This window comes from Ochotona princeps, chromosome 21 (assembly GCF_030435755.1).
Source record: "Ochotona princeps isolate mOchPri1 chromosome 21, mOchPri1.hap1, whole genome shotgun sequence".
Taxonomy (NCBI): domain Eukaryota; kingdom Metazoa; phylum Chordata; class Mammalia; order Lagomorpha; family Ochotonidae; genus Ochotona; species Ochotona princeps.
In genome coordinates this window covers 5,553,619-5,572,308 of record NC_080852.1, presented here as the reverse complement: position 1 = coordinate 5,572,308, position 18,690 = coordinate 5,553,619, and the positions used below count along the sequence as shown (strand labels likewise).

Sequence of the window (18,690 nt, the reverse complement as noted above, 5' to 3'; positions counted from 1 at the left end):
GATGGAGGCCCACTGCAGGCCTGGCATTTTGTGGCCGTCCTAGCGCAGGCATTCCGAGCGAGGAATCAATCTATTTCTGGGGTTGTTCACCTGAGTGGCATCCCACATTATAAACCTCCCGGCGAGCAAAGGCCATGGTTTTTCTTCGTGAGCTTAAAGCTCAGGCCTTTTGAGGAAGGACCTTCGGGAGCCGGTGACACAGAGAAAGGCTCTAACTTTGCGATCTTGAGTTCCACCTTCGATCTCTCGGGAAGGAAGGCGCCCAGGAGAGCAGCCCAGGAGGCAGCCGAAGACAGGAAGCCGTGCGCAGGCGCATCACCGGGGCAGCGGGTAGGGAGCACGCCCCCACGCTGCGGTTGGCATAGAAACCCGACGTCACGTGGCCACTGTGACGCAATTTTGGTGGAGACGGTAGCCGGAGCACATCCTCCTGCGCAGGGTCCTCCTCGGGGCGGCTGGCGGCGGGAGGGATGCAGACGGAGCCGCCCGGCCACCCCGAGCTGTCCGCGGGCTCTGTCACGCAGAGGCAGGACGCGGGAGGACCACGCAGGTGAGGCCCCGGCCGGGGTCCCGTCCCCGCAGTGAAGTTACTGGGTTTGCTTCCTTTCTGATATGGCTGAGTAGTATTCCATGAACTGGGCTGGACCTCACCCTGCAGGGTCCACTCCTTTGTTGATGGGCATTTGGATTTTCCCAAGTCTCCGTTGTTTATCAAAAAAGCTGCTAGGCACGTTTGCAAATAAGTCTTTTCAGGGGGCTGGACGGGAACGTTGCTGCGCAGGAAATGCAAGAACACGCCAGGCTGCTTCCAAAGGGGCACAAAGAGTTTTATTCTCCACAAAGTGGCCGCTGCGTGGCGCAGTGAGCTTTTGGAATGTTGACCATTCTTCTGGAAGCAATAGCCTTTCTGTATAGTTTCTATTTAACTTTCCTTGATGATTAATGGTGTCCATCTTTTCATGTTCTTTTACATGTGTGCGTTTTCTGGATTTTTCGAGGAGTATAGCCAGATTGTTTTGGGGTTTTGTTTGTTTTGTTTTAGTTTCTGCCTTCTGAATACGTCTTACAAGGGTTTTCTATATTCTGATCATAAGTTTTTCACTGGATACTTGGTTTAAGCATTGTCCTCCTAGTCAGGGGCTTACCTTGCATTTTTTTCAATCATGTATGTGGAAGAGTCAACACTTGAAACTTGGAGGAGCTCCACTCACGCGTGGGTTTGTGGTTTCTCTTTTATGGAATTGCCACCAGCATCGAGGCCAAAGCGTTTTATCCTTGTTTTTTGCATGAAAGGTTTGATGTTTATATGTGTGCTGCGCATTCAGTTTTAGGTGAAGGACTTGCACCTGCTTACTGAGAGGCGAGTGTGGGCTTAGCAGTGACTTCTACACCTCGTGGGGCACCCCCATACCACACTGGGGTATCTGATTCAAGTCCCGGCTCACCTTCCCCTTCAGCTTCATGAATTTGTCATCAGATCTTTAATCCATATACTCTTCTTCGGGGGGTTCCCTGTTGCTTTGTACCCAATACTTCCAGGATCCCTACATTGATAGTCACCCATCTGGTGGATCAGGTGTCTGTTCTTTGAGATGGTAGTTTTTATAGTAAATGGCTTCCTCTTTTTTTTTAAGATTTATTATTATTGGAAAGCCAGATATACAAAGAGAAGGAGAGACAGAGAGGAAGATCTTCCATCCTATGTTTCACTCCCCAAGTGAGCCGCAGGGGCCGGTACGCGCCGATCTGAAGCTGGGAAACAGGAACCTCTTCCGGGTCTCCCACGCAGATGCAGGGTCCCAAAGCTTTGGGCCATCCTCGATTGCTTTCCCAGGCCACAAGCAGGGAGCTGGATGGGAAGTGGAGCTGCCGGGATTAGAACCGGTGCCCATATGGGATCCCGGGGCATTCAAGGCGAGGACTTTAACTGCTAGGCCACGCCACCGAGCCCAAATGGCTTCCTCTTGAAGACATGTCATGGAGTGTTGAGTTCTGCCGTCTTGGCTCTGCTGCAGGGTAGCCTCTCATGTCTTCTCTGTCATCAGTAGCTTTGTGCCCGCCGTGTGGGGAGACAGTAAATGAGACCATCAGGCTCTGTGGCTCTCTGGTCGGGACAGCACTGCAGGGAAAATAACTAAAATCCCGCACACACATGCTCATCCTTTATTGACATCTGTCTTGTGTGAAATACACTAAGATGAAAAAAGAAACGAAGAAGTGATTTTTTTTTTTTACAGAGAGCTTATGGGGAAACCTTGCAAGAACAGGAAATTGACATGTTACAATTTTTATAAAACCAGAGCCCGTGTTGTGGTGCAGTGGGTTACACTGCTGCTGTGATGCCAGCATCCCGTGTCAGAATGCTGGTTGAAAGCCTGGCTGCTCTGTTCCCGATCCCTCTCCCTGTGATTGCGCCTGGGAAATCAGTGAAGGATTAACTAGGTGCTTGTGTCCCTGCCATACATTTGGGAGATGGCCAGGGATTGCCAGGCTCCTAGGTAGGCTTAGCCCAGGCCTGGCTCTTTTGACCATTTCTGGAATGATCCAGTGGATAGACAGAAAATTCCTGTCTGTCTTCTCCACTCCACCCTGACTCTCTGTCATTATGCTTCGTAAATAAATAAACAAACAAACAAATAAATAAATTTTAAATTGGCAAAGCCACTGAATTTACACCAGGCTAGTATTTTTAGATTCTGAGAGTTCGTAGTGAGTGGAAAACATAGATAGCAGCAACAGTCCTGTGCTTGTAGTCTTGTAAGCCATTCCGTGTGTGGGCATACATGTTCATTTGTCCTTCACACCGTCCGGGGAGTGTGCCCCCCATTTGGTGAGAGCAGGTGGGTGTGGATGAGGGACAAGAGTTGGACCATTGAGAGATGCCGATTGATTTCCGTTCATACATGTGCTTTTTTGTATTTATAATGTTATGTTCAGGAAAACTATCAGGATGAAATATTTAAAATAAAATTCTTTTTTGGAGGGGATGTGTATTGATTTGAAAGAGTTACAGAGTGAGAGAGAAGGAGAGGAGGAAGAGGAAGGAGAGGAGGGAGGCGTGAGAACCACATGGGATGCCAGCATTGTAGGTGGTGGCTTTAATCGCTGCGCCAAGTGCTGCCCTAGAGCAAAATGTTTGAGGACTGACTGACACAAGCAAGGTACTCATATATGCCTTAGTTTGGAAAAACATTGTTTTTATTTTTCAGTTTCCTGTAGTCCAAAAAAAATTGATTTATAAAAAGACGTGATTACACCTGAGTGTTTCAATGTTTCTAGCTTTACCAAACAATAGTTCACAGTTGCAAGCATATTGTCAGTTGGGTCCATGCTTGGAATTCCGGTCTGTGGTTTACAAAGCTTCCAAAATGTGCATTAAAAAAAAAAAAAAACAGAGAAGTGACAGGATAAGAGTGATTATTGTAGGTACATGACAAGTTCTGACTGATCCTATCAATGTCCTAATCGCCAGTCCTCCCTCCCCTGGGTAAGCCCCCTCGTGCACACAAGTACAAAAAAATAGTCCAGAACATTCTGCCCTTTCCATGAAAAGGCAAAGCGTACAAAAGTATCAGTAGAATTCATATATTATATATGTGTACATATGTATATGACCTTTCCTGTATGTAGATATAAAATCTCACACATGAAAGCCACACACACAAAGACATGTGTTCTATAACTTCAGTTTAACCACATTGTTAAAATGACAAGTATTGGTCCTCGGTGCTTTTCTCATGTCAGGATGTCTCCATTGGTCCCACAGGTTTGGGGTTTTCAAATCAGTATTAAGAACCAGAACTACACATCGCTATCCTATATCGCGGGCTCTGAACGACAGGAACCGCTGCCCTGGAAACACACAGAACATTCCAGTATGTTCCCAAGAGACCGGCGCGGGGTCTTGTGGGAAATGTAGTCTGGCCTTTCAAAGCTGTCTACTGCACAGACTCCTGGGAGAAGGCTGCGCCTGGTTCTTGTTGCGCACGCGCCCTGGTGCCTACCTGGAAGTTCTGCTCGCAGGTTCTGGGCTTGGATTCTGTGTTCTGGAAGATTGGTGCAGGAGCGAAAGAGAAGCCTGAGGCTCCAGGACTCTGGGGAGGTGAGGCCGATACAGAAGCATCTGTAGATCCGTGGTGGGCACGACCCGGGATGGGGACGGGAGCGCAGCACAGCCGGACCATGAGGTCCCGGCCCGGGTGGTCTGCCAGCTCCACTCCCTGTGCTTGCAGGGACGGAGGGCGGGCGTCCTACACATGGGAGGTGTGTGCATGCGTTCACGGTCCAGCCCCACAGCGGAAGGATCGGCCAGATTTTTTTTAAAATGTATTTATTTTTATTGCAAAGTCAGATATAGAGAGGAAGATCTTCCGCGCGTTTATTCACTGCCCAAGAACCACAACGGCCGGTGCTGAGCCAATCCAAAGCCAGGAGCCAGGAGCTTCTTCTGGGTTTCCCACGTGGGTGCAGGGTCCCAAGGCTTTGGGCTGTCCTGGACTGCTTTTCCAAGCCACTAGCAGAGGGGCTGGATGGGAAGCAGGGTCTCAGGGATTAGAACGGGCATCCATTTGGGATCCCGGCGCGTGCAAGGCGAGGACTTTAGCAGCTAGGCTACCACGCCGGGACCGTGCCAGATGTTTTAAATCTCTGCTGCATGATACTCTGACTGTTCGCCATGTAAAAGGCGTCCGTAGTAGCACTTCCACATCTTCCCCAGGTCACAGAGCGTTAACTGTGAAAACGCCCGGAAGGCGTCTTTTCGTGTGTCTCTTTTGGTGTTTTTTGGCGTCTGGTCTGCTGTGGGACTGTCCGCTCTCCCTTTCGTGATGTGGACCCTGTTGGTCTGGGTTCTGGAAGATGTGGCTTCCGGGCGAGTGACTTTCATGAGACTGGGATGCTGAGAAATGGGCTCGTTGTCTTTGAGGTCCTGCGACCTGTGAGTAGTCATTCCCCCAAGGCCGGTCACCCCTGGGATTTAGACCCTCTCACCAACATCTCAGAGCAGAAGCACAATGTCCTGTGCCCGTGTGTGTGTGTGTGTGTGTGTGTGTTTGCACTGGATGGGGAATCTACCCCCAGGGTAACTTTGAGCTCACGTGGTCACTGACTGACTGTTCTTGTAGAACTGAACCTAAACATTGGAAATTTTAAACTCTGCCAGTTCTGAAACTTCTTGCGCCTTCACTCCTAGTAAGAGAGAAACCTCAGCCGCAGTGGTCCTTGAAACAAAAAGCAAGGATGTGTTCTTGCTGATTTCAAAGCCCGTTTAGAGAGCTCTTTGCGGCTCCCCGAGCCCTTCAAGCCAAGCCTAAAATGTAAACATTCGAAAGGAAGCACTTGGCAGGTGGTTACAAAAGTCAAGTGCTCGGGAAAGCAGGTTTGTTTCTTTTTCAAGGCTATTTCTGTCGGGTCCAGACGTTTAGAAATGTGGGCCATTTCCTGCTCATGAATGGGCTGTGTTCTGAAGTTCGTCATCTAACGAAGACAGAGGGAAAGTTGAAACAACTGCTTGCCCAATCAAATGCCTCTGAAATGTGGTGTCTGGCTGCCCGTTTTGAATCTGTTTTCTACGAGTTCAGTTGTGAAAGGAAAAGAGTTTAGAGATGAGGCACTTAGAGACCAGATGCAGAGAAAGGTCATGTTGCCCTTCCTGGTGCTTTCTAAGAAGTGAGAAGCTGTAGTCTGAGTGTGAGAGGCCGTGTCCGAGCTGAGAGAGTGGTGAAGGCGCAAGTGGAGGCTGGGAGAGTTTGGGCAGACCTAGTGCCCTTAGTCAAGAGCTCTTATTTTGAAGAACTACACACTTACAGTTTATATCCAGTTAAGGGTACCATGTAATAAATACATACATGTATACATTGTGTAATATCTTTTAGGAGTAAACATATATCCTCAAAAGTTAGCATTTCATTATAGTGCAAAGATTGAAAATCTTTTTTAAATAGAAAATTATATAGTACATTAAAATTAGTCATTCATGGGCCCAACACAGTAGCCTAGCAGTTAAAGTCCTCACTTGTACGCACCGGGATTCCGTATGGGCGCCGGTTCTAATCCCGGCAGCCCCACTTCCCATCCAGCTCCCTGCCTGTGGCCTGGGAAAGCAGTCTAGCACGGCCCAAAGCTTTGGGACCCTGCAGCCGCATGGGAGACCCGGAAGAGGTTCCTGGTTCCCAGCTTCGGATCGGCGCGCATCGGCCTGTTGCGGCTCACTTGGGGAGTGAATCATTGGACAGAAGATCTTCCTCTCTGTCTCTCCTCCTTTCTGTATATCTGACTTTGCAATAAATCTTTTAAAAAAAAATTAGTCGCCCATAATAGAAACACATAACTTCACTCCTAACTGTAATTAGTATCTGTTGATAAACTTTTTCCCGACTTTCTTTCTCCGAATTCTGCTTTCAGCTTCTGGGAGATCGCTGTTTGTTTCTTTTTGATATGAGAGGTGAGCGAGATGATATGATGTCTTTTTGTGCTTGGTTTATTTCTGCATATTCCAGTTCTTCACATATTGTTCTGAATGGCAAGATTTTATCATCTTATGGCTGAGAAGTGTTTCTTTGCATATTTGTGCAGTATTTTATCTACTCGTCACTGAATGAGCACTTAGGTTGTCAGATTGCTGGGCCATATGATATTTCCTTTTTTTTTTTTTTCCAGTTTATTGGGGAAGCTCCGTACTATTTCCCACAATGGCTCTACAGATTGACATTGTCACCCATAGTTTGCAAGCATCCCCTTTCGTCCACGTCCTCAGTAACACTTGTTACGGCGTCTTGATGATAGCCATGTTGTCATGGAGGTTCTTGTTGCTGTGCTGTGCCCTGATGATAAATGATGTTGGGCGATTTTTCATATGCCTGTTGACAATGAATGTTGTCCGTGTATTTTTTTTTTTAATATTGGGTATTGAGTTGTTTGAGTTATGTAAGTCATCTGATTATTGTCCCTTTGCTGGTTGTACGACTAGCAAATCGTTTCTCCTTTTCTACCAGCTGTCGCTTCGTTTTGTTGATTGTTTCCTTTGCTGTTCAGAAGCTCCCTAGTTTGATACATCTCCTGTGTCTGATTTTTTTCGAGATTACTTTATCTGTTTGAAAGCCAGAGTTGGAGATAGGAGAAGACAGAGGTAGCTAGGTACAGAGAGAGAGAGAGATCTTCAGTGTGCTGGTTTACTTCCCAAATGGCCACACTGGCAAGGAGCTGGGCCAGCCCCAAGCCAGGAGCCTGGAGCTCCAGTTGGGTCTCCACGTGGGCAAGGGCCCAAGAACTTGGGCCATCTTCCTCTGCGGGCGTTGGCTTAACCAACCAGCACCCCACTTGTCTAATTCTGATTTTGTGTACTGTTCTTTGGGGATCTGTTACAGGAAAAAGGCATTACCCATTTCAGTGGCCTGAGGTGTTGCCTCCGTGTTTTCTCCAACTAGTTTCAAAGGTTCACATTTAAAAGCTAGCCTTCAGCCATTTTGAGATGGATTTTTGTAGATATCCCAATTTTCCCAGCACCATTTATTAAAAAACAGCCTTTTCCCAATGCACATTCATAGTACCTTTGTCAAAGATTGATTTGTTGGAAATGTGGGGGTTTTACTCTAGGGTCTATATTCTGTTTCATTAGTCTATAAATCTGGTTTTTATTGCTAATGCTGTGATGTTTTAGTTACTGTATCTTTGTAATATGTCTTAAAGTAAGGTCTTAATGTAAAGCTTTCTGGGTTTTCGTTGTTGTTTGCTTTTGTTTTTGTCTTTTTGGTGAAGATCACTTGCTGTTTGGGATCTTTCGTGGTACCATACAAATTTTAGTAGTTTTTCAAGTTCTGTTGAAGATATTAAGATTTTAATAGGCAGTTAATCAAGTCTACAGATCACTTTGGAGTGGCCATTTTAAAAAAAAAAAAAAGATTCATTTTTATTGGAAAGTCAGATGCACAGAAAGCTCTTCCATCTGATGATTCACTCCCTAAGCAACCACAATGATGGAACTGCACAAATCCAAAACCAGGAGCCAGGAGCTTCTTCAGGTCTCCCATGTGGCTGCAGAGTCCCAAGGCTTTGGGCCATCCTCGACTGCTTTCCAAGGCCACAAGCATGGAACTGGATGGGAAGTGGGGCTGCCGGGATTAGAACCAGTGCCCATATGGAATCCTGGTGTGTGTAAGGTGAGGACTTTGGCTGCTAGGCCACTGTGCTGGGCCCAGACCCTGGGTGCCCATTTTTAAAATATTGGTGCTTCCAGCTCATGAACACAAGATGTCTTTTGGTTTCTTGGTATACTGTTCAGCTTCTGTCATTTAAGACTTGTACTTTTCATTGCATAGACCTTTTGGTTTGGTTTTTCGTTTTGTTTTGGTTTTTTTGGTTAAATTTAATCTTAGAAGTTTTTAAAAATCTTTCCCGATGTGTTAGTAGGTTTGCTTTCGTGATTTCATTTTCAGGTGATTTTCTGCTGGTGTGTAGATAGTGCTCATTTGCATTGTCTTTTCATCCTTTGTTTATTGTTCCTAACAGCTTTCTCACGGACTCCTTAGGGATTTTCTAGGTATAAGATAGTGCTAGCTGGACACTGGCAGTTTGACTTCTTCCTTTCCAATGTCAATGGCATTTCTTTCTCTTGCCTAATTGCTCTTGTTAGGCCGTCTCGTGGACTTCTTGATTAACAGGGAAAGTAGGCATCCTGGTTTTGCTCAAAGCAAAAAGCTGAGAAAGTCTTTTCCCTAAACAGTATGGCAGTTATCAACTTGATTATGGATGGCCCTAATTAGGTTGTGACAGTTTCCTTCCATACTTAATTAAGCAAAGCTTTTTTTGAATCATGCGAGATGTGTTTTATCAAACCCACTTGCTTAGTTTCTGTCAAGTGAATCATATCATTTTTGTCCATTCTGTTCATGTGATATAGCCTATCCATTGGTGTATGTATGTTGGATTATTTTTATGTGGTGGAATATTTTTGGTGTGTAAGTGTATTCGTTTGCCAGCTTATTGTGGAATATTTTTGCTATACATTCATCAAGGATATTGGCTGAAGCATTCTTTTCTTGTGCCTTTGTCCCATTCTAACCTGCAGATAATGCTGGCCTCACAGAATAAGTTTAAAGTAATTCTCTCCCCTTCTGGCTTTTTTTTGGACTGTAAGAAGAATTCATATTAACTCTTAATTCTTTAAAGGTTTCTAGGTTTTCTTGTGTGGGGGAGAGATTTTTTTTTTTCAAGATTTATTTATTTTTATTGGGAAGTCAGATTTCCAGAGAGGAGATATAGAAAGATCTTCCATCTACTGATTCACTCCTCAAGTGGCCACAACGGCCAGAGCTGAGCCCATCCGAAGCCAGGAGCCAGGAGCTTCTTCCTGGTCTCCCCTGTGGGTGCCGGTCCCAGGGGTTTGGGCCATCTTTGACTGCTTTCCCAGGCCACAAGCAGGGAGCTAGAAGGGAAGTGGAGCAGCTAGAATACAAACCAGTGCCCATATGGGATCCTGTCACATGCAAGGCGAGCCCTTTAGCCACTAGGCTACTGCAGCGGGTCCAAGAATGTTGTGATTTTTTTAAAATGTAACGATTGATTGCTATAAACTTCCCTTCATACTGTTTCTACTTTGCTCCTTGATTTTGTTATGTTGTGCTTCCATTTGCATTCATGTTAAGAAATTATGGAATTTTCTCCTATCTCCTCTGTTCTGTTGGTTGCTCGGGAGCAAGTTGTGTCATTTCTGGATGTTTATATTGTATTTTCCAAAGATTTTGTTGTTGTTCTTGATGTCCAGTTTGATGACACAGTTAAAAAAAAAAGAAGAATCATCTCTGGCTGTGTGTGTTTGTTAAGACGTGTGTGTTGTGACCACCTGGGATCTGCCCGGAGAACGTTGCGTGTGCCCAAGGGAAGGCTGTATGTCCCGCACCCGGTGGGTGTAAGGCTCTGCCGGCTCCAAGCGACCTAGCATACAACTTGATTCTGCTGTTTCTTCATTGATTTTTCCGTCTGGAGGGTCTGTCCATCTGTAAAAGTGTTTAAGCATCTTGCTATTATAATTCTGGAGTCTCTCTCTCTATGTAGGACTATTGATATCTGTTTTTATTCACAGTCGGCATTTCCTCTTGCTGGATTGAAACACTTTACTGCTGTATAATGACCTTTCATGCTTTTGATGTAAAATCTATTCAAGGAGAAAACAGAAGTAGGGTTGTTCCTGCTTTCCCTTGGCCGGCATCTATATTGTACTATCTGACTCCATCTTTTCAGTCTCTAGATGTGTGTCCTCAGAGTTACCGGTAAGTATGATATAGTTGGGGCTTTTTTTAACTTCATGTATTTTTTTAAAGCTTTATTTATTTTTATCGGAAAGGCAGGTATGCAGAGAGGAGGAGAGGCAGAGAGGAACGTTTTGCGTCTGATGGTTCACTCCTCAAGTGAGCCACAACGGCCAGAGCTGAGCTGATCCAAAGCCAGGAGCCAGGAGCTTCTTCCGGGTCTCCCACGTGGGTGCAGGGAGCTGGATGGGAAGCAGGGCTCCTGGGGTTAGAACCGGCACCCATATGGGATCCCGGTGTGTGCAAGGTGAGGACTTTAGCTGCTAGGACAGGCTATCTCACTTGGTCCTAACTTCATATCTTTATTTGACGTATTTAACCCCTTGATAGTCTTACTAATGTCATGTTGAGACTTACCTGATTTGTATTGTAGTTCTTTTTTTTTTATTTCTCCTTCAGTGACAACCATCCTTTGTAGCTAAATTATTTCTTGTAGTAGTGTATTTTGATTCCTTGCTTATCTGCTTTAGGCAAATGTAACACAGACTTGCTTTGTCACTGTGATGCGGCTTACAAAAGATACTTTCGTTAAAAGGAGTGATTTTTAAATGATGGCAACTTGGCACTGTTTGTAAATAGATGGAAACAAACCCCAAAACCCAAAAAGATAAGAAATAATAATAAACAACCCTCCACTTACAGTTCAGGCTTTCCCACATTGTGGATTAATTTTCATTCATTGAAAGGCAGGTAGAGAGAGTCAGAGCGCTCCCATCTGTCAGGATATTCCCAGAATGCCCTAGCGACTGAGGCTGAGCGAGAACAGAGCCGGAGCAGGGAGCTGTGCTGGGCGCAGAGCAGCGTGCCCACCGAGCAGCGTGCCCACCGAGCAGCGTGCCCACAGAACAGCTGCCCACCGAGCAGCGTACCTACAGAGGAGCGTGCCCACCGAGCAGCTGCCCACAGAGTAGCGTGCCTACAGAGCAGCGTGCCCACAGAGCTGCGTGCCCACAGAGCAGCGTGCCCACCGAGCAGCGTGCCTACAGAGCAGCGTGCCCACAGAGCTGCGTGCCCACAGAGCAGCGTGCCCACCGAGCAGCTGCCCACAGAGCAGCGTGCCCACAGAGCAGCTGCCCACCGAGCAACGTACCCACCGAGCAGCACCCGTGTGGGAGGCCGGTGCTGCAGGTGAAGGGCCGCGCCAGCCCTTTGACATTGTCAAGTTCATCTTCCACCCCAGTCACTCCGGAGTTTTCTCTGATTATGTTTCTAAGTTCCTGGAAGTTTTCTTCATTGCTTTTAACTTTTTTTTTTTTTCTCCCCCAGGTACATATTTTTAAGGGACCTAGGTTTGAACTCACTGATTCTTTACTCTGTGACATGTTCTGCTGTCCAGAGCTTCGGTTGTATCTAATTTCACCCATTGTTCCTTTCTTTTGAAAGGTTGCTTTTCTTTTGTAGTTGCTTGGGTACTTCCATCTCTCCATCACATTTTTTTTTTGTGTTGTTGGAGTATTTAATTGCTTCTCTTGTCTTCAGTTTTCTTGTAAAATGTGAATAAATATGTATTTATAAAATGTTGGCATGTGACAATTTAACCTTACTTCTTTGGTGGTTTCTTGTACAACTTAAACTTCCTAAGTGTGGAAAATTCTGAAACTAAATTCTGTATAGGAAGGATACAAGAAAAAGAAAATGCTACGTTTTAAATGAAAATAAATCAGGGAAACATGAGGATTTGTTTTAGGAAAAGTTAATTTTGTCTAATTCAGAGGTGACTAAATGGTTTCAACATAAGGATGTATGATTCAAACAAAAGTAAGGCAGGAAATAGTATGTAGGAGAGAGGTTTGAAGAAAGTTCTAGATACGAGGATGTAATTGGGAAAAAGTTGAGATGGGAGTATAGTTGTTCTGTTTTGCAAGAGCGCAGTTTGTGTTGTCAAAAAGGAAGGGCAAAAGTGAATTTTGTAGTAAGGCATCAGGATTGGTTCTTGTAATAGGAAGAAGAAAGCTAACAGTGGGGCCCGGCGGCGTGGCCTAGTGGCTAAAGTCCTCACCTTGAACGCCCCAGGATCCCATATGGGCACCGGTTCTAATCCCGGCAGCTCCACTTCCCATCCAGCTCCCTGCTTGTGGCCTGGGAAAGCAGTTGAGGATGGCCCAAAGCTTTGGGACCCTGCACCCGCGTGGGAGACCTGGAAGAGGTTCCTGGTTCCCTGCTTCGGATTGGCGCAGCACCGGCCGTTGCAGTCACTTGGGGAGTGAAACATCGGATGGAAGATCTTCCTCTCTGTCTCTCCTCTCTGTATATCTGACTTTGTAATAAAATAAGTAAATCTTTTCAAAAAATAAAATAAAAAGATGTATTTGGCTTATTTCAAAGATACAGACAGGTTCTCCCAGCCACTGATTGAGTTCCCAAATGACCGCTCTAGCCAGGGCTTGGCAGGCTGCAGGCAGGACCCAGGAACCCAAAAATGCATCCAGGTCTGCCCAGTGGCCCAGTTAGTTTCACTGCTTTCCCAGCACATTAGCAGGGCAACTGGATCCAAGGTGAAGCAGCTGGAACGCTGCTGGCGGCTGTGTGCAATGGTTGCTCAAGCCAGTGCACCGCGGTCATGGTCCGTCCCCATTACAGGCTCTTGGGAATTCTTTTTGTTTTCCAAATTTAAGGAAACTTTTTCTTAGGTTTCTTAAGTTTTTCAAGCTATCCATAACATGCAGCAATTTGATGCAGGTTACGTGGGGGAGCAAACATGGAAATATTGACTTTTTCTCTTGGCTTGTTATCTCCAGAATATGTACTCTTTGCATTATTTTTTTGCAACTTCAGTTAAAATTTGCTTTCTTTATAGCAGATTATGATTTAAAACGTTGTCTATATTGTCAAGGTGTTGCCTGGGTTGTCTTTAATTATTTTGAGTGAGTTAAAAAGCGGAGTTACAGCTGGCCTCAGCGTCCACAGCTCGCCCAGGCTGAAGACAGAGGTTCCATCCTGATCTCCGACATCGGTGGCAGGCACCCACGTCCTCAGGCCACCTTCTGCTGTTTCCCAAGCCATTGGAAGGACGATGGGCGTGAAGGGGAGCAGCCAGGACACTAACTGGCATGACTGGCCCATTCCATTATCTACATCTTTAATGGACTGACACCAGCAGAGGAGAGAAGAGAAAAAGAGAGCTTGGCTTCACTCCCCAGATGGCTGCAGCATCCAGGCTGGACCATGGCAGGCCGAAGGCAGGAACCAGAAATTCCAGCTGGGTCTCCCACATGGGCAGCAGGGACGTGAGCGGGTGGGCCATGGTCTGCCACTTTCCCAATGCATCAACAGGGAGGTGGGCTGGAAGCAGGACTTCTGGAACTCATGCTGATGCTCTAACGTGAGAGGCAGTCGTTGCAGGCAACTTTAATACACTGCTGCACCAGTGCAGGCCCCAGAGGTGTTTTTGGTTTGTTTGTCTTTTTTTGAAAAAGAAAAAAAATATCAGGCAAATTTGTGTAGGTTGTGTTACTATTTCCTTTCAGGTTTTGAAAGCTATCCCTTGCATTTGACGTTTCCGTCCAGCAGGTGGAGCTCTTTGTCTTCACTCAAGCCCCCTGCTCCTGCGTTGAGAATGTGGGGAGAAATTTCCTCACATCCAATGGAAACAAAGTTCCACATGTAAACAGTGAGCTGCAACCTGCTGCTCTGATCATTGTGACAGTTCCAAGTCATTCAGATCTAAATTCTGGGAACTAAAGGAAATCATCTTGGGAATAATGCCCCAAAGGTAGTTGTTCCCCTCAAGACCCTACTGAGGAGGCGAGTGTTGCGAAGCAGTGGGTTAAGCTGCAGCAGCACCACTCCATGAACACTGGTTGTTGCCCTGGATGCTGGGCCTCTGATTCGCCTCCCTGCTAACGCTCCAGGATGCGGCAAACCTGGGTGGAGACACAGCCTCGCCCAGCCTTTACATTTGGGGAATGATGGATCAGGTGCAAAATCTGTCTCTGCTTGTCTGTCTGCTATTGCTCAGCTTCCAAGTTTTTGCTAAAAGAGAATTTTAAAATAATTGTCAAGGATATGCGAAATTGAGCACCAAAGAAACAGATTCTTCCCTGAGAACGGGGAGGAGGGAATCTTTTTATGCCAGAGGCCATTTGGATGCTTCTTACATCGTTCAAAAGACCATGTGAATTGATTCTATTTGGAAATACAACTTTTAATAAGAGACAATTAGAGCAAAATGATACACAAAGAACTAATCTAAACTGAATGTCTTTGCAAGGAGAGACTCCAGGGATGCATACAGACAGAGAAAATCACACACAGGGTCAAGACAGTGTCTGTCCAAAAGCCAGATGCAGAGGCCACGTGAGAAGCCAAGCTGGGCCCAGCGTAACGGCTCAGTGGCTAAATACTCACTTTCCAAGTATCATCAGGGCACCGGTTTGTGTTCCAGCTGCTGCACTTCCCATCCAGCTCCCTGCTGCTTGTGGCCTAGGAAAACAGTAGAGGACGGTCCAAAGTCTGCACCCACGTGGGAGACCCAGAAGAGCTCCTGGCTTCTGGCTTCAGATCAGCTTAGCTTTGGCACTGCAGCCTTTTGGGGAATGAACCAGCAGATGGAAGATCTGTCTCTCCTTCCTGGAAATCAAAATAAATAAATCCTTAAAAAAGAAAGAAAGGAAGGAAGAAAGCCAGCCAGCCAGCCAAACTTGCTAACACTTTGGCTTTGGACATCAGAACCATGAGATGCAAATTTCTGTTATTTTTAAAAGACATCCATCTCTCTATTTGGTTACTTATTTAGAAAGTCAAAATTATAAAAGAGATTTTTTAAAAAAGATGTATCTTTCATGTGCTGTCTCACTTCCCCATTTGTGAAAGTCATTTGACTCCTAATTTAAACATGGGTGCGTTAGCTTAGTTTGAATTTTCTCTGTGCTATTCTGAACAGTATTATTCCAGATGTAAATGCAGATGGATCATGATTTTCCTTCTGTGTGGTACATTTTATATTTGGATAGATGTCCACGTGCGGGAGTAATGTCTGTAATATATAAACTAGGCTAACGGCAATGGTTAAGGCAGCTGGGAGGTCGTCAGTGATAAAGGTGACATGATGTTATCTGTATATCTGATCCTACACAAAGAATGTGATAATGAGCTAATCTTCTACATATGAATTTAGTAAGAGAGTTCCCGTTACTGCTAGCTGCTTGAAAGGGTCAACTGCAATCATTAAGTACACGATGCAGCTAAGACGCACAGAGAGGAAGAGCTGAGTTGACTGTTGGCCCACAGCAAATGAGTACGGTCTTCTCTGCTCTCTTCTCAGGCCTCCCCATGGGATCCACGTGTCCAGCTCTGCAACGAGCAGCTCCTGGAGCAGGACAGCAGCAGCCGTTCTGGGAAGAGGACATGAAGACCCACAATTCCATCATGTCCGTCTAGCTCTGTGGTCCACGTAAGTTCATTTTTCTGTCTCAAACCATGACCCCAAGACTGAGTTCTTTAGGTCACATTTCATTCTCTGGACTGAAGTGGAAGAACTTGGACCGTAAGTTCAACTCAGGTCTCTTGATTTTTCCAGCTGAAGGAATGAAGGACATTTGCAGAATGAGTGAGGATAGGATGTGGGGATTGAATAGATGAATGGGGAAGATGAGGAGTAGAAGAGCCAGTGGTCCTCACTGCCTCACTCAGGGTTAGGGTTAGGGCTAGGGTTAGGGCTAGGGCTAGGGTTAGGGTTTGGCCAAGGGTTAAGGCCACGTAAATCCTGGTCACACCGGAGCCACGCCCGTCCTCACTGGGAGAGGAGCAGGAGCAGGTGGCCATGAAACTGTTCTACTCGCCTCTTTGCTGAGTTTGTGGCAAAGAAAGCATGGAATTCAAATCCAGCTCATAAAAGAAGGAGATTTTTTATTAACTATCTGGACAGATTGGCTTCAGGAATTTTTAGATAAGTACTTAGGGGAACTTTGGTTTTCACAGTGATTTTGGAATGCACGCACCCTGTTACTGAAATATATTAGCATATTAAATATGCTAAAATACTTCTTCCAGCTATGAAATATGATTGCTTTATTGATGGCTGGACTCAAGACTATTTTTAAACAATGAATTGCCACAAGAATAGTAGTTTTTTAATGTAACATAATTATTGTTGTTGTTTTCCCGCTTAAATGTAATAAGTAGAATTCCATTACCATAATTATCAGCAGTAAGGAAAATAAAGCTCACGACAGCCCATCTGAGTTCCAGTGAGAATTGGTCATAAAGCATCTTCCTTGCTTCCCAGTGGAGGAGTGCAGTGCCTTGTGGGAAATGTATTCTCACACTCCCATGACATCAGGGGCATCTTCCTTGCTTCTCAGTGGAGGAGTGCAGTGCCTTGTGGGAAATGTAGTCTCACGCTCCCATGACATCAGAGGCATCTTCCTTGCTTCCCAGTGGAGGACTGCAGTGTCTTGTGGGAAATGTAGTCTCACGCTTCCATGACATCAGCGTTGTGGGACTCTGGGAAAGATCTTCCGTGATCCTTCTGAGCATGTGCCACTCTTCCCACCCGCACCATCTTTCCAGAAATTCCAGCCCGTGTACCTTTGCTAATGCCCTGTTATCACTTGACTGGGATTCTGTATCGGGGAAGGTTGGTGCAAGGATCAAAGTGGAGTCCTGGGCCTCAGGGATTCCTTGGGAGTGCAATGGATGCTCCCTTGTGGCAGGAGCGGAAACTTGTGCAGGGCTCAGATCCCGGGACCTGCCATGCAGCTGGAGCGTGCAAGTCAGGACTGGTTCACATAGCAACAGGTCATGTCAGATCTACGGGTCTGGGGTGGGTGGCTGGGGCTGTGCCTTCATGGACTGCTTTGTAGGTGGTGCACTGTCACGGGCTCCTGTGTGCCTCACGTGTCTGAAATCTAGTCCCAGTGGTGCTGCACACAGAATGGTGGCGCTGGAGTAAGGTTGGGTACGCAGACCTCACGAGCTGTGGGTGTGTGATCTGAATCACCCTGGCTCTGGCCAGGATGTCCCCCCTTGAGCGTTTCCACACCACCAGTGAAGTGTTGAAAGTCGGGGATTTCATGTTGTCCCTCTTAAGTGTCTTTTATGCCCCTCTCCACCTCGCGCTATGTTGCCTGCCTATCACTCCCTGATTTGAGTTTGCAGGAGTTTGTAGAAGACTGTTTCTAGTAATAAGTAATTCAACAAGGCAGATTGGGGTACTGAATAAAAGTCCTAATTCTTACGGGATAAAGTTTTTTTGTTTTGTTTTATGAACAGGATCCATGAATAAGAATTCTACCTGAAGGAGTACCTCCGGCCAGCACCCTCTCCCTAGTGCTTCAGAGTGGAGATGGAGGCGTCGCTGGAATGTGAAAATCCTTGCTGTGGTAGGCTCAAACAGTGACTGATTTCTCTTGCCCAGAGTGAACAAGATCTGTGTTCATAAGCTGCTAAATGTCGGATGATGTTGGGAGGTTTGGAGCAGTCAGATGTGAATGGGTTGAGAAAGACAGACAGTGGTCCCGGAAATACTGCATGTCATCTACAGTGAGGGGCCAACCCTTCTGCACTCATTGGAAGGGGAGCTCTTCCCAACACAGTCTGTCACAACATTTGGTTATCTGCATTAACGCCAGTGCTTCCTCCATCTCGATGGATTTTATTAAAGGCACAGGCAGGATTTGTTAGGGACTCTTGCTGATAATAAAGATGAAACAAATTGTGCTTCAGGAGTTAAGAGAGTTGACCAGGGTCACATCAATTTCAGGAACGCTGTTCTAGAAGGCTTTTCTTAGCATTCCTTTCCCTTTCCCCCAATTCATTTGCTGTGAATTGTGTGAGCTCAGAATGCTTATCATACAAGTTTTACACTTTATGTCAGTAATCTGTTCTTGAAAATCAAACACATTGTAGAGTGCACAAAAATACAACCAATGATTGTGAGTCTGTTTTCCTTTTTAAAAAAAAATGTACTGAATTTTACTGCTAGTTTCTTGAGATATAAATTACAATTATACATTATAAATAAAATGATAAAATAGTCTTAATATGTAGTGTGATTCACATGGCCTCCCTAAATACCAGCCGTTTGCCATGACTCAACTATTTGGCATTTATTACGCTTATAAGCACTTAGATATGTGATGGTGAAGTTGTGTGGCTGGTGTTTGGCATGTAATTCAGTTCTTCACCCTCTACTCCATAATCCTGTGTAAGCGTTCTCTGAGTGAGCTGAGCTCGACAGTTCCCGTGCTGTTGCGTTGCACGGGATCCCAGATGCACACCCAGTCATCTGGTGTCTTCCCCGAGGCCAGCTCCTTCCAGATGGTCTCACTCACATGTCTCGTGGTTTCTGCTTATGCAAGGCCCAGACTTTTGCCTAAGATGAAAGCATTTCAAGAAAGGCTAACTCCCATAATAGGTAGATATCTTCCAAAACGATTTGTAACAC

The 18,690-nt window shown here is 45.7% G+C and overlaps 1 long non-coding RNA gene across 1 annotated transcript; it reads left to right on the top strand.

The window, feature by feature from the left end:
• The first annotated feature begins 454 nt into the window (after positions 1 to 454).
• On the top strand, positions 455 to 17,624 carry LOC131482890 (uncharacterized). The gene is made up of 3 exons (XR_009247382.1): positions 455 to 550; positions 15,568 to 15,696; positions 17,517 to 17,624. It is a non-coding gene; the product is annotated as an uncharacterized LOC131482890 (long non-coding RNA).
• Positions 17,625 to 18,690: the final 1,066 nt, after the last annotated feature.